The 16,777-nt window shown below is 40.9% G+C and overlaps 1 protein-coding gene across 2 annotated transcripts in view; it reads right to left on the bottom strand.

The window, feature by feature from the left end:
* The window catches only part of STX7 (syntaxin 7), a 46,146-nt gene extending 36,968 nt beyond the window's left edge, over positions 1-9,178 (bottom strand). For both annotated transcript variants that reach the window (XM_040449177.1, XM_040449178.1), the window contains exon 1: positions 9,055-9,178. The gene's annotated coding sequence lies outside the window, so the exon portion shown is untranslated. The remainder of the gene's footprint in view (positions 1-9,054) is intronic.
* Positions 9,179-16,777: the final 7,599 nt, after the last annotated feature.

The following is a 16,777-nucleotide window of genomic DNA, read 5'->3' as shown; positions in this document are numbered from 1 at the left end:
ACAAAACAGCCCTTCATAAGTTTACAAGAATTGAAATCATACCATGCATACTTTCAGACCACAATGCTATGAAGCTTGATATCAACCACAGAGAAAAGTCTGGAAAACCCCCAAAAGCATGGAGGTTAAAGAACACCCTACTAACGAATGAGTGGGTCAACCAGGCAATTCGAGAAGAAATTAAAAAATATATGGAAACAAACGAAAATGAAAATACAACAATCCAAACGCTTTGGGACGCAGCGAAGGCAGTCCTGAGAGGAAAATACATTGCAATCCAGGCCTATCTCAAGAAACAAGAAAAATCCCAAATACAAAATCTAACAGCACACCTAAAGGAAATAGAAGCAGAACAGCAAAGGCAGCCTAAACCCAGCAGAAGAAGAGAAATAATAAAGATCAGAGCAGAAATAAACAATATAGAATCTAAAAAACCTGTAGAGCAGATCAACGAAACCAAGAGTTGGTTTTTTGAAAAAATAAACAAAATTGACAAACCTCTAGCCAGGCTTCTCAAAAAGAAACGGGAGATGACCCAAATAGATAAAATCATGAATGAAAATGGAATGATTACAACCAATCCCTCAGAGATACAAACAATTATCAGGGAATACTATGAAAAATTATATGCCAACAAATTGGACAACCTGGAAGAAATGGACAAATTCCTGAACACCCACACTCTTCCAAAACTCAATCAGGAGGAAATAGAAAGCTTGAACAGACCCATCACCAGCGAAGAAATTGAATCGGTTATCAAAAATCTCCCAACAAATAAGAGTCCAGGACCAGATGGCTTCCCAAGGGAGTTCTACCAGACGTTCAAAGCAGAGATAATACCTATCCTTCTCAAGCTATTCCAAGAAATAGAAAGGGAAGGAAAACTTCCAGACTCATTCTATGAAGCCAGTATTACTTTGATTCCTAAACCAGACAGAGACCCAGTAAAAAAAGAGAACTACAGGCCAATATCCCTGATGAATACGGATGCCAAAATTCTCAATAAGATACTAGCAAATCGAATTCAACGGCATATAAAAAGAATTGTTCACCATGATCAAGTGGGATTCATTCCTGGGATGCAGGGCTGGTTCAACATTCGGAAATCAATCAACGTGATACATCACATTAACAAAAAAAAAGAGAAAAACCATATGATCCTGTCAATCGATGCAGAAAAGGCCTTTGACAAAATCCAGCACCCTTTCTTAATAAAAACCCTTGAGAAAGTTGGGATAGAAGGAACATACTTAAAGATCATAAAAGCCATTTATGAAAAGCCCACAGCTAACATCATCCTCAACGGGGAAAAACTGAGAGCTTTTTCCCTGAGATCAGGAACACGACAGGGATGCCCACTCTCACCGCTGTTGTTTAACATAGTGCTGGAAGTTCTAGCATCAGCAATCAGACAACAAAAGGAAATCAAAGGCATCAAAATTGGCAAAGATGAAGTCAAGCTTTCGCTTTTTGCAGATGACATGATATTATACATGGAAAATCCGACAGACTCCACCAAAAGTCTGCTAGAACTGATACATGAATTCAGCAAAGTTGCAGGATACAAAATCAATGTACAAAAATCAGTTGCATTCTTATACACTAACAATGAAATAACAGAAAGACAAATAAGGAAACTGATCCCATTCACAATTGCCCCAAGAAGCATAAAATACCTAGGAATAAATCTAACCAAAGATGTAAAGGATCTGTATCCTGAAAACTATCGAAAGCTTATGAAGGTAATTGAAGAAGATTTAAAGAAATGGAAAGACATTCCCTGCTCATGGATTGGAAGAATAAATATTGTCAAAATGTCAATACTACCCAAAGCTATCTACACATTCAATGCAATCCCAATCAAAATTGCACCAGCATTCTTCTCGAAACTAGAACAAGCAATCCTAAAATTCATATGGAACCACAAAAGGCCCCGAATAGCCAAAGCAATTTTGAAGAAGAAGACCAAAGCAGGAGGCATCACAATCCCAGACTTTAGCCTCTACTACAAAGCTGTCATCATCAAGACAGCATGGTATTGGCACAAAAACAGACACATAGACCAATGGAATAGAATAGAAACCCCAGAACTAGACCCACAAACGTATGGCCAACTCATCTTTGACAAAGCAGGAAAGAACATCCAATGGAAAAAAGACAGTCTCTGTAACAAATGGTGCTGGGAGAACTGGACAGCATCATGCAGAAGGTTGAAACTAGACCACTTTCTCACACCATTCACAAAAATAAACTCAAAATGGATAAAGGACCTGAATGTGAGACAGGAAACCATCAAAACCCTAGAGGAGAAAGCAGGAAAAGACCTCTCTGACCTCAGCCGTAGCAATCTCTTACTCGACATATCCCCAAAGGCAAGGGAATTAAAAGCAAAAGTGAATTACTGGGACCTTATGAAGATAAAAAGCTTCTGCACAGCAAAGGAAACAACCAACAAAACGCAAAGGCAACCAACGGAATGGGAAAAGATCTTTGCAAATGACATATCGGACAAAGGGCTAGTCTCCAAAATCTATAAAGAGCTCACCAAACTCCACACCCGAAAAGCAAATAACCCAGTGAAGAAATGGGCAGAAAACATGAATAGACACTTCTCTAAAGAAGACATCCAGATGGCCAACAGGCACATGAAAAGATGTTCAGCGTCGCTCCTTATCAGGGAAATACAAATCAAAACCACACTCAGATATCACCTCACGCCAGTCAGAGTGGCCAAAATGAACAAATCAGGAGACTCTAGATGCTGGAGAGGATGTGGAGAAACGGGAACCCTCTTGCACTGTTGGTGGGAATGCAAATTGGTGCAGCCGCTCTGGAAAGCAGTGTGGAGGTTCCTCAGAAAATTAAAAATAGACCTACCCTATGACCCAGCAATAGCACTGCTAGGAATTTATCCAAGGGACACAGGAGTACTGATGCATAGGGGCACTTGTACCCCAATGTTCATCGCAGCACTCTCAACAATAGCCAAATTATGGAAAGAGCCTAAATGTCCATCAACTGATGAATGGATAAAGAAATTGTGGTTTATATACACTATGGAATACTACGTGGCAATGAGAAAAAATGAAATATGGCCTTTTGTAGCAACGTGGATGGAACTGGAGAGTGTGATGCTAAGTGAAACAAGCCATACAGAGAAAGACAGATACCATATGGTTTCACTCTTATGTGGATCCTGAGAAACTCAACAGGAACCCATGGGGGAGGGGAAGGAAAAAAAAAAAAAAAAGAGGTTAGAGTGGGAGAGAGCCAAAGCATAAGAGACTGTTGAGAACTGAGAGCAAACTGAGGGTTGATGGGGGGTGGGAGGGAGGAGAGGGTGGGTGATGGGTATTGAGGAGGGCACCTTTTGGGATGAGCACTGGGTGTTGTATGGAAACCAATTTGACAATAAATTTCATATAAAAAAAAAAAAAAAGTGAGAGGCTGGGAAAAGGAAATTTCACTATGGCTCCTATCTAGAAAGAATTAACAAAACACAAGCAGAAGATCTGGATACTGGGCATGACTGGTATGGAGGGTGACTAAGGCAAAGACATGAAGCCTGGGATGGGTAGACCCAGAACATACGCAAAGGGCAAACTCAGTGTGTCATTTCTCAAAGAAAGGGGTGGGTGCCAGTCAACCCTGGATCAGATGATTCATGGTGGGGACAAGTGGGAGACAGCATAGAAAGAGAGGAATGACCTAATGTGTATTGCATATCTGTGAAATGAAAAGCATTTCACATAGATTGTCTAATTTAATTTTCAAAATCTCCTCTTTAAAGTAGATAGTAGCAAATAAACCTTGTTTTAACAATGAGCAAACTGAGGCTAACAAAGATTAAGTAATGATAAAGGTAATTGAACCCACCTACCAGCTGGACGTGGGGTTCAGCCCCAGGGTTTTGGTTCCAAAGCTACCCATGACAGCTACCACACAAAACTAAAGTCACGAAAGAGGGCGCTGGAAACTAGGGTTAGACTGAATATATGGCAATAAGAAAGCACTGGAGATTTCTGGCAGGGGAGAAGAGGGCACAAGGAAATGTGTGTCTTGTTCTTAGGGTCGGTGCCGGCAGGAAGTGCAAGGTAGAACTTTTGGGATAAGTAGATCAGTACTGGTTCCATGTCAGAAACTGGTGCATCGTGGAACGTGCCTGGCCACCCTGGAATTCCTGGAGCTTTTAGGTACTCTTCATTCTCCTTTATTGATCCACAGGTCCAATTTAACTATTCCGGCCCTTCGGATCTCACCAAGTCATCCAGAGAGACCCAAATCTCAACTCAGGTGGTAGAACTGCTTCGGCAGGTGGCAGATAGCTTTGCACTTAGGCCTGCAGCCACCTAAAGAGCTGGGGCCCAGAGAGGAGAAGACAGGACCTGGGGATTCAATGAAACCAACAGTATCACAAGCATCCCACAAACCACCAATTAGATCTCTAAATTCTGCATGGTTTTTTTTTTTCCAGTAAGAGCTTGAGATAGAATTCAAAACCACAAGATTCACCCATTTAAAGTATACAATCCCATACACCTGAATCTAATATAACACTGTATGTTAACTACACTGGAATTAAAATTTAAAAAAAAAAGCAATTCTATTGGTATTTTATTTTTATTAAAAAAAATTGTTAATGCTTATTTTTGATAGAGAGAGAGAGAGACAGCCAAGCAAGGGAGGGCAGAGAGACAGGGAGACACAGAATCTGAAGTAGAATCCAGACTCTGTGCTGTCAGCACAGAGCCCAACGCCGGGCTCAAACTCACAAACTGTGAGATCATGACCTGAGCCAAAGTTGGACGCTCAAGTGACTGAGCCACCCAGGCGTCCCAAGCCTACTGGTGTTTTTAGAACATGCATAAACTTGTGTAGCCATCACATCACTTTTAGAACATTTCATTACCCCCAAACAAAGCCCACACCTACTAGCAGTCACTTTTCATTTCTCTGCAACCTCTCCAGCTGTAGGCAACCACTAATCTACTTTATGTTTTCATAGGTTTGTCTATTCTGTACATTTCCTATGAATAGAATCATATAATGAGCTCTCTCGTGACTGGCTTCATTCTCTTAGTATGTTGCCAAGGTCCATCCATATTTTGGCATGGATCAACACATCATTCCTTTTCACTGCCAAATAATACTTCACTGCATAGATAGGAGCAATTCTCTCCTGGCTCAATGACATCTTTCTTTTTCCTTTTCCTCTATCAACTAGATCTCTAGAAAAACTGTCTCACAGCCAACACAGACATAATGAATGAGGAAATGTTTCTCATTGACTCTCTTCGGGAGGCTCCTTCCTAAACATACATAGATTTATAGCATTCCCCTTAAGCCTCAAAACTCATGCAAGCCTAACCTAAGCCTTCTCTGTGTTTTTTCCAAGGCCCCTTTTTTTCCTCTTCAGAGAATTAACCAATTATTTACAAACAGTACCAGTTTTCCTCATCTCTTTACTCAAGCAACTAAATTAGTGAAAGTTCCTACAGGTGAGATAACTGGGCTCCATTCATCCAAAGAGCTGTTGCTGCTGCTGGATTGGCTGGAATTTCTTTAGAGAAAGGGCACAGTGACTGTTAACTCAGCTCTGTGTTGAGTGAAGAATGAAAAGAAATTTGCAGATGATGGAAGAGAAAGATACACAAAAACTCAACAAGATTAACCATGGCTAACTGGTATTTCCAAAGCATTGTTTTACATTTATTTTCTCAGTTGATTCTTACAACAAATCTCTGAGATAGGTTCACTTGTAATTCTGATATTTCACATGAAAAAATTGAAGCATAACAAGAATAAGTAACCTGCTTAATCTAAGAGCTAAAATTTGAAACTACATCTTACAGCCCATATTTTTAAAACACTAAACCATATTGCTTCATTGTGTAACAAAAACTCAGGGCAGGTGAGCCCAATCCATTAACCTTTTTGCAGACTCTACTCTTAGGATGAGGAAACAGACCTGGGATGACTATATGAGTAGATCAAGGTAACACAGATGAATAGCTCAGTCCTTTTCTCTCTTATTCTGCCAATAGTGATATCTAAGAGACAACAATGGTTGGTCTTTCTGATGACAAAACATGAGAAATAAAGGAGCCAAATGACTTTACTGCAAAAACATATATACAGATAGATGGACTATAATTATAGCTAACTATAAATTGACATCAAAAGCTTATGATCATTGCATTTTGGCCTGGAATCAACCACGTTATTCTGATAGCTGCTGTCTACTTCAGTCTCCAGCACCTGGCTGGAGTTAACAAGCACTAAAGCACTGTTGATGAATATTTTTGAAAGAACAATCAATTCCCAGTTTTATTGCTCAGAATAACAATAACTCATTATCTATACCTGCTCTATCAAGTCCTCAAGTATAACATGTGAGGCTAGTAGCTTATAACAACCACTGTAGAAATATAGAACATTCTACCACAGCATAAAGTTCTATTGAATAGTGATCATGTAGACATCTCAGCAATTACTTTTCTATGAAAACATATAAACACTATAAAGGGAAAGAAGGAAAGAGAGGATCAAAGTGCAATACTCATAATGAGGATATTCTCAAGACTTTCTGGAGAGCACAAATAAAAGAACAAAGGGAATTGTGAAATTGTAATTGTCAAACACTTCCCCCAGGTAATACCGGACACATTGCAGAATCCTAGATTCCTATTAAGCATACATCTCATGCTCTATAAATCGAACACAAACGGAGCTATAGAAATAGTTTCACTTTTTGAAGTGGAAGTACGAGCATAAAACACTGGACTTCCCTCCACCCCTTGCGCCCAAAATATACGTTCCCAGAGGGGCAAGGCTGTGTATTTTTTGTGAGCTACTCTAGTCTCGCTACCTGGTTATGTAAGAGGTGCTTAATAAATATCTGTAGACTGAATGAATAAATGTACCTATTTCCTAAAAGAACACATACCTAGTCTGAGGATAAATAATACCAATTCTAAGATATTAAATTCCAGTGTCTTCTTTTAGATCCTAAATGTACAGTAGGCTTACTGTACACAAAGGCCTTAGGGCCTTTGAGGAGTGGCGTTTTCTATCCCTAGAAGGCTCTTCCCGTGATCTCCACATGACTGGCTCTTTTACTCCAGCAAGGTCTCATCGCATGCTAGAAAAGTCTTTGCTGACTATTCGGATCTAAAGTGAGAAGTCACCACTCTTGCCACTTTCTGTTTATCTAATTTCCTTTATCGTGGTGCTAATCGTCATTTAAAACGATCTAGTTAGGGGCGCCTGGGTGGCTCAGTCGGTTAAGCATCCGACTTTGGCTCAGGTCATGATCTCACTGTCTGTGGGTTCGAGCCCCGCGTCGGGCTCTGTGCCGACAGCTCAGAGCCTGGAGCCTGCTTCAGATTCTGTGTCTCCCTCTCTCTCTGACCCTCCCCCATTCATGCTCTGTCTCTCTCTGTCTCAAAAATAAATAAACATTAAAAAAAATTTAAAAAAAACCTTTAAAAAAATAAAAAAAATAAAACGATCTAGTTAGTGTGTTATTATCTGTCCCTACCTTGGGGATATAAGCACAAGACAACCTTGTCACCTTGTGGAATTTGCAGTATCAGGTGCATAGATGTTCCATGAACATGAAGGTGATCACTCTATGGCCGTGAGCATTCTCTATCTAAACCAAATTAACCGAATATTTTAGCTCAGCATCTCTGTCCGTTGCACTATTATACTATTCGGCTTCATTCACAATACCAAGGATTACTTTTCACCCTTCTCATACACTAAACTTTCAAATTAAATGGAATCGTGGCAAGCTTTACTCAGACTTCCTGCAAATGTTTCATATAATTTATTTTTCCACCCCCAGCACCGAACTAAAGTTTGGTATCCTAACCAAAACTATACATAACTGTTTTATCGGGAGCAGCACAAACCAAAAGTAGATACAACTGCGTTATCGGGAGAAGCACAAGTAAAAAGCTTAAGAAAAATGATGCAATCATTAATGGGTTACAATGGTATTATATTAACTTCTACAGAAAGTTTGAAACTAGAGCCTAATTCTTAATTAGTCACAGTCTGAGACGAACTTCTCAAGGCGGCCTGAAAAGCAGAGGGCGTCCACATCACAAGACACTGCTGAACACCTGCTAGAAGTCTCTGCCCGCATGAGGCTGAGGCTGCCCCCAGAAGAAACGTCCACCTGCAACATTACTCAACAGCACAGCACTTCATCATCATTTTCTTCCAGATTCTGTTCGAGTCTTAAATTATATCGTTACAGCTAAAATACAATTATCTGAATTAAACAAAATATGTATAGAAGAGCCAAACAAATACAAGAAACTTGAGAGGAAAAACAAATAAATAAAGCACTTGACCAAAAAGGTAATGTTATTTTTTCCTCTGTGTCTGAATTTTTACAAAGTAACGACCTAAAAAACAAGAAGCCGGGGTTCCGGGGAGGACCTTGAAATATTTTACGTGTTTTTAAAGGTCTTCACGTAAACCAATTAATGACGCGTACGGAGAAGATCAAAGAAAGTTAGGTCGTCTTCAGGCCAAACAAAACCAACTACAAGCTGCCCCCGAATAAATGCATATGGTTCCTTTACTGCAGCATCTATTTTCAGTTCCTCTGTATTCGGGAAGAGAACTTTAAACTGTGTCTTCTAACTCTGTAAGTTGCAAAGAGGAAGAGGTCACTCGAAGTCCTGCTCGCTCCAGGCAGAAGCAGGATTCCGGAGCTCCGCCCCAGCGGGCCCCGGCGCCGGCCCCGCCCGAGGGTGCGCGGGAGCCAGCGCGGCCGGGGAGGCGGCGGGGATGCGGCGTTGCGGGCGCAGGGCTCGCGGAGCCGGCAAGGCCGGCGGGACCCGCTTGACCGGGGGCGTGAGCAGCGGTGGCGCTCCGGGGCTGGGGCAGCGCCCGCCTTCCGCCTCCCGACCACAGCTGCAAAGCGCAGGGCGGCGGCCACCTGACCACGCTCACAAACAAGGAGGCGCGGCAGCCGCCGGGAGTTCGCGCCTCTGGGGCTGCGGGCCAGGGACCAACCCCTCCCCAGGTTCCTCTTACCCCAGCCTCCTCGGCTTTCTCCTCCTCCTCCGCCGGCCCCAGGCACCCACCGGCCCCAGAGCCCCCAGCTAGATTCTCAGCTGATGGGCGGTGGCGCTGGGACGCCCAGTGCGCATGCCCGCAGTACAGCGCTGGGAAGGAGGCGGGCCTCGCTCCCTTCCCGTTGGCCAGCGGGATTGAGTGACAGCCGTTCTGCTACGCCCCCTGGGTCTCTAAGCTGGGAATGGGGGTACTAAGAAAATTGCAAGGGAGGTTGTTTTTTGTGTTTTTTTGTGGGTTTTTTTTTTTTTTTTTGAGGCCTTGAATTATGGAAGGCTAACGCCTTAGACAACCTGCAATAAACAAGGTGAGGGAATGAAGCAGCTGTCTTTATCGGGTGATGGCGGCCTCCCTACACTCGGGTCTTGAGCCCGCCCCATCAGGTCCTGCCCATCTTGTCCTTAGTCTGCAAGTAGAACGTTTTCACAGATCCATTAAAAAATGCTAACGCAAATATGCAATCCTAGCAGGAACAATGACAGAATAAGTGAAGAGTCACCTCCGTGTGCCCACTTAGTAGACAAGTTTTCATAGCACGTACAGGCCATTCTAAGAATTTCTGAAGGATAGAGAGTAGTTTTAACGGGTTTGAAAAGAGCAGAGAATGTTCTGATGATAAATATTCAAACGTAATGTAATTGTTAGATAAAAGCATCGATTGCTTTTGGTGAAAGACATATTCAGCAAATTAATTAGAAGATGAAAAGACTTGGCCTTTGCCTGTATTAAGGCCTCACTATTTTCTGAAAAGATCTTCAGGACATGAAAGGTCTAGATGCACTAATGTGCTAAAAACCACAACCAGAATATTTTGAATTGGTACCCCCTGAGAAAATTCTAGGTTGTTTAGCATTATACATACGTATATACGTAAGGGAGTGAGGTCAGACAGCAATAAGAAACACAAGGGTCTCTCGGGTTATTTTTAATTGTTCTAGTTTTAACCAGAAAAATGGGAACAAGAAATATTTCCTATTTCACATCTTTCCTGAAGAAAACTACAGTGCAAGTGTTTTAATAAACGACAACGTATATTCTGTCTCTGAAAAGGGGACAATAGAGTGAGACTACTGGCCAAACAGAAGGCTCTCATCCCATCTAAAGACAGCACGATTCAGCTAGCACCAAGTGCAGACTTCTAGGAAATTCAGATTTTTATGTGAGATGCCCTTTTTCAATATTTTTAAAATTTTATAAAACATTATGACATCAGATAAAGTAGGTATTTCAACTTCTATAATAGGCAATAGTTTCAACCATAGAGTATTAAAAAAAAAAAAACTGGAGGGGTCCTTATAGAAAATCTAGCTCTACTTCCTCATTTAGGAAGAACATTATAGAAACTGAAAGCCAAAGAAACTTCGTCAAAACACACAAATAATTATGAGCAGCACAGGTCCAGATGACTTCATTCAGAATCCCCAATTCTTCCCACCATTATCTTCCACTCAGCAAATATTCATGGAGAACCTGCCGTGTGCCAGGTACTGTTCCCAGAGCAGCACATATCCAGGTGAGTAAGGTGTATAGTATTTTCCCTCAAGGAACTTAAGGAGTGAGATTCTTCCCAGGATAGTGGAAGAGGTGCTGTGATAAAGATTTAGTAGGCAAGTGCAAACTTTTAGGGATCTCTGTATAATTTTATTTAGATGAAGCATAGGGGATGGGCTGGAGGGGCATAAGATTGGAAAGGCAAGTGGAGTTTATATAATGAAAAGCCTCTACATTGTGTTAGATGAGTATTTATGAGGAGTTAAACTATTAAAGGATTTTAAGCCAAAAGTGTGATGTGCTCATAATTCTATTTTATGAAGAAAACTCTGGAGAGATGGGGGAAATTTAAAGGAAATAACGTTGAGAATAGAGAGGAAGGGAGAGAGAGAGAGAGAGAGAGAGAGAGAGAGAGAGAGAGAGAGAGACTGCAGCCTTTTAGAAGGCTACTGGAATAGTAGCACATCCCCAATTTAGAATGTCCCCAATAGCAGAGATGTTGAAGGACTTCCTAAGGCAAATGCACTGGGAAAGAAACAGTAAGGCCTGCTTTGTGAAATATTTAGGGAGACTTGGAAATTAATTAGATATGAAAAATGGAAGAGAGGGCTACTATTTTCAGGACTTGCAAAACTGAGTTGAATATGATGTAGTTATCTGAGATCTAACATTGCTAATAAAGTAATTGCAGTTTGAGGACGAAGGTGGTGGAATGGGGGAGCAAAGCTACCTATGTTTAGCTTTGGACGGGTTGTAGTTAAGATCCTGGGGAAGTGATATCCAGTTTTGAGATGTGCCTCCCTTCAAGCACCCTCCGGGTACTTGAAAACGTGAACTGGAGTTCAAAGTAGAGTTCTGGTTGGAGTTGTGGGAGGAGATGAGGTCACTAACTTTAAGTATGGACTGTTATGGACTCCTGGGTTTAAGGGGAGCTGAGAAAGAAAAACTCTGAAAAGGAGTGATCAGAGAGTTAGGAAGTAAACCAGGAAAAGGTGAAGTAGAGAATGAAGGAAAACATTTCAAAAAGAGCAAATGCTCTATGATATCACATGTCACAGAAAGTTCAAATAAATTAAGAGCCAAAAGTTGTGCATTGGACTTGAGAATTAGGAAATGGTTGGTGAACAGGAAAAGGAATTTCAATCATTCAAGGAACTATCATGGAAAGAACTCATAAGGCCTGATGCATATTTCAAACTTCCTGTTTCCTTTGAGAGAACCCAGAGCTTTGGGAAGGAAGAAATGCAACGGAAAACCTGAGGCTAGGTGGCCTCCTTAGGTTATGCTTCTGCTTACCCATTGAACCAGGACAGAGGGTCAGCTGTCTGAATCCTCCTCCTGGGCTCTTTCCAAGTCCTCATGTTTTAAAATATGTTATGAATGGACTCCTTTCGGGTCTTTTGAAAACCTACGAGACGTCACCCCTTTGTATTCAAATGAAAAAAATACGTAGGGTGTGGGTAACCCTGCGAAATTTAGAGGCACAGAGGGAAAATGAATTCCCAAAGCGTTCCTGACATTTGGAGTGTCCCATCTGAACATCTACCTGCTACTGAGACAAATTCAGCCAGCGTCCTTGAACCCAGTAGGGCTCAAAAATTCTGCCTACTTAATTGGCAGTCATTTCACTTCTCAAGTGAATCTTTTACGCTTGCAGGAGTTACTTACATGTGAAACCTTGTAATTGGATTTTTGAGAGCTAGTAATTTTGGGAATTTGGGTCTTATTGGAAATATTTTAAAGGGCATTAGAGGTCCTTGAGTGGGAATTGTATCAGTGTATTTGTTGTGTCCTTATTAATATAAATAAACCCTCAGCTAGATAGGATAGGGAACTCTCCCCTGTTCTATCTCTAGCCTTTGGAAGAAAAATTGTAGTGAATGGAAGGGAATAATTACCTGTTCATTCAATAGTCCATGAACTAAAAATACTTTTTAAAAAACCACCATGTGATCTTGGGGGAGAGCCAGAGAAGTAAAAGATACAAAAAGAAAAATCTAGCAAGACAAGGAATTTGTTGGCAAATGGGAGGTACAAGTTGAGTTGTAAAAGTGTGTTTTTGATTGATAATAAAATGGAAAAACCACAGCTGTTCTAAGAAATCTATGCTAGATTAAAAGGCAATTTAGGGTGCCTGAGTGGCTCAGTCAGTTAGAGTCTGACTCTTGATTTCAGCTCAGGTCATGATCTCACAGTTCATGAGATTGAGCCCCACATTGGGCTCTGAGCTGATAGCAAGGAGCCTGTTTGGGATTTTCTCTCTCTCCCTCTTTCTCTCCCCCCACCCCAAAATAAATAAATAAACGTAAAAAAAAGCAGCTTAAATTAATATCTAATAAATAAGAGTTTGTTTCATTATTCCTTATTTTTAAGCACCTCCATCCATATTCCTCTGCTGTTTGCTAAAACCATCCATGTTCCTCTGCTGTTTTCTAAAACCACACAAGTGCCTAGTGATATGCCAAGTACAGAACAGATTTTTCTGACTTTTAAACACAGATGTAATAGACATCCCATAGAAATCTTACATGAACAATTATAATATGATGATCTGTAAGTTCAATCCTAATTTTGCCTCTAAATTTTGTTGATATGTCCCTCTGTCTGTGTCTCAGTCTACTGCAGCAGCCTCCTCATTGGTGTCTCTATATACAGTTTTTACTCAACCTTATTATCCTCAAGGCCACCACTGACCATTGGAAGGAGGGATCTCCATCACTCAGGCTTCATGCTTTCCCCATGCCCCCAAATGTACCCTTAAAAATAAAAGTGGTTGAACTGAGCAGAGGTGGGATGTTGTATAGGTTGGAGGAAGGAATCAGAGAGGGGCATCTGTGGAGAACCATCTGGGAAGCCATATTGTGATACATTCTTTATTTTAAAAAAAATTTTTAATGTTTATTTATTTTTGAGAGAGAGAGAGAGACAGAGCCTGAACAAGAGAGGGGCAGAGAGAGAAGGAGACACAGAATCTGAAGCAGGCTCCAGGCTCTGAGCTGTCAGCACAGAGCCCAATGTGGGGCTGGAACTCAAGAACTGGGAGATCATGACCTGAGCTGAATGAAGTCAGATACTTAAAAGACTGAGCCGAGCCACCCAGGCGCCCCATATTGTGATACATTCTTGAAGATTCACACAACACATTTGTAAATTAAAGGCTCTGAGATGTGGTTCAGCAAAGTAACAAGGATAACTTTCTTTCTTTGTTTTTTAAGCTTATTTATTTATTTTTAGAGAGAGAGAGCATGGGCAGAGATAGAGGGAGGGAGAGAGTCCCAGGCAGGCCCCATACCATCAGCGCAGAGTTGAATGTGGGGCTTCAATTCACAAACTGTGAGACCATGACTTGAGGTGAAATCAAGAGTCGGACGCTTAACTAACTGAGCTACCCATGAGCCCCAAGGATAACTTTCTTTAACTTAGTTTTTTCTGAATTTTATATTTATTGGCTGTAAGGACCTTCAAAATACATGTTACAGAAAACATTGCTCTCAAAATCAGGTCCAAACCCCTTCTCATGGTGCATTCATAGGGTGACTGGTCATATGTCCTAGTTTGCCTAGGACAGTCCCAGTTTATGCTTGTTGTCCCAGTCTCTTGTCTGCGGAGCACCCCATTTCATTCTCAAAAGTGTCCCCATTAGATAATACATTACATGGGTCACTTTATATATAAGGACCTACCTGATTTGGACCCTGCCCTTCCCTGCATTGAAATTTATGCTTTGGAATATGCCAGCTTAAAGAACTCCATATTTTTCTGCTCCCACCGCCCTCCTACCAGTGCTCTAACCACATACCAGGGTTTTTCTTATTTTGTGCTTTGCTCAGGCAGTTCCCTTGTAAAAGAATTTTTTAAGTTTATTTTATTTACTTTGAGAGAGAAAGAGAGAACATAAGTGAGGGAGGCCCAGAGAGAGAGGGAGAGAGAATCTTGGGGCTCTATCTCATGAACCTTGACATCAGGACCTCAACCAAAATGAACAGTTGGATGCTTCACCGACTGAACCATCTAGGTGCTCTTTAGGCAGCTCCCTTTAACCAGAATATGTTCTCTCCTCCTCCTCATTTTTTAAGTAAATTCTTTAGAATAATTGCAGACTTGCAGAAGACTGGCAAAGACAGTAGAGTTCCCTCATATACCCCACCCAGATTCTCCTAATGTGAACTTAATGATGGTACGTTTGTCAAACCTAAGAAATTAACACTGGTATAGTAGTAGCAACTAAACTATTGATTTATCTCATTAATGTCCATTTTCTGTTCCAGGATCCAATCCAGGATACCACGTTTTACATACACAGTATGTTTCCTTTGTCTTCTCCGATCTGTGACAGTTTTCTGTCTTTCCTTTTTTGTTGTGACGTTGTCAAATTTTTTTAGAATATGCCTCAGTTTAGGTTTGTCTGATGATTAGACTGGACTGTAGATTTTTGGAAGGAATACCATGGAGGTGGAGTGTTCTTTTCATATCTTGTCATGGGATACGTGGTATCAGCAGGATCTATTACTGGTGATGTTAATCTCGATCACTTGGTTAAGGTGATGTTTGTGAGGTTTCTCCAAAGTGAAGTTGGTATTTTTTCCATTTCCATATTATATACTCAGTAGAAGAGAATCACCAAGTCCAGTTCACAAGTAAGAGGAGGAGGATTGAATTTCACCTCCAGAGGGGAGAAATGTTAAAAATTTATGCGCATATGTTGAAATTATGACAGTACTTAATAAATATTTGGAGAGAGTTTCTTTGAGGCTGTGCATATATCTAGCTTTCCCTTAAAGTTTTGCCTACTGGTTTTCACATTCATCAGTATATTTTGCCGACAACAGCTTTTACTGTTGTGTTCTAGAGGTGATTCTCTATTTCTTCTGTAAGGAATATTTGTCACTTCTCCCAAATTTATTTTTTTTCAAGAATTTATTTATATTGGGGAACCTGGGTGGCTCAGTTGGTTGAGCTTTGACTTTGGCTCGGCTCATGGTCTTACAGTTCATGGGCTCGAGCCCTGTGTCAGGCTCTAAGCTGACAGCTTAGAGCCTGGAGCCTGCTTCAGATTCTGTGTCTCCCTCTCTCTGCCCCTCCCTTGCTCGTGCTCTCTGTCTCTGTCTCTCTCTCAAAAATAAACATGAAAAATAATTTTTGTATCAATATGGATTTATATATATTCATTTTACTTTTTATGTTATACTTAAGTTACTTTCACCATTGGGGATATTTTTAGGTTAGTTCCTATGTCATTTTTTTTTTTTTTCCTAGCACTTCTTTACTTGTTACAACAAGTTGCTCCAAGCTCAGTCATTTTACTATGGAGCTATTGTTCCTTTCATCAGAAAATTATATTTAGAGACCAAGGTCTGGATGCTCGCCTTCTCATTGTACTGGGGTGTCATTACTTTTATGCCCTCTCAATGGACAGAGCTAGGAAATCTATGCATATTAACTCATGCATACACATGTATCCATAATTTTATCTGGTTCTATCTATTTATCTATCTATCTATCTATCTATCTATCTATCTATCTGTCTGTCTATCAACATAAGTTCACATAGGTATTTCCAACTCTAATCTGACATCACAGCGTTATTTTTACCCTTCCCTGCTTCCCTATTGTTAGCATATTTCTCTAACAGTGAGGAACCTGGCTCTCCTTATCTATAACTCAAGTACTTACTTGTGCAATGTAGCTTCAGAATTCTTGTTGTTTTAATTTATTTTAATGTTTAGTTTTGAAGCAGAGAGAGAGAGACAGAGCGTGAGCGGGGGGACTGGCAGAGAGAGAGGGAGACACAGAATCTGAAGCAGGCTCCAGGCTCTGAGCTGTCAGCACAGAGCCTGAAGCAAGGCTCAAAGTCACAAACTGTGAGATCATGACCTGAGCCGAAGTCAGATGTTTAACCAACAGAGCTACCCAGGTGCCCCAGTTCAGAATTCCGAATTCACAGTTCTGTGAATTAAAAACTGGAGGACAGTGTTTATGGGCAATTCTTTTTGTTGTTAGCCTTACAGTATGGAGTCAAAACAGTGTTTTCCAAAAATTACCAAGATCAGTTCTTTTTCCTCACTCCCTTCATTGAAGTTGTTATATTTGTGTTGCAGTTAGATTCATTTGTCACACATCTGCATGCCACCTGGGAGTCACCAAATTTTCTTTCTTTCTTTCTTTCTTTCTTTCTTTCTTTCTTTCTTTCTTT

This window comes from Herpailurus yagouaroundi, unplaced genomic scaffold (assembly GCF_014898765.1).
Source record: "Herpailurus yagouaroundi ecotype Mexico unplaced genomic scaffold, PumYag 198, whole genome shotgun sequence".
In the NCBI taxonomy this organism is placed as follows: Eukaryota; Metazoa; Chordata; class Mammalia; order Carnivora; family Felidae; genus Herpailurus; species Herpailurus yagouaroundi.
Note: the sequence above shows the minus strand (reverse complement) of the source record. Positions and strands in the feature narration are given on the sequence as shown.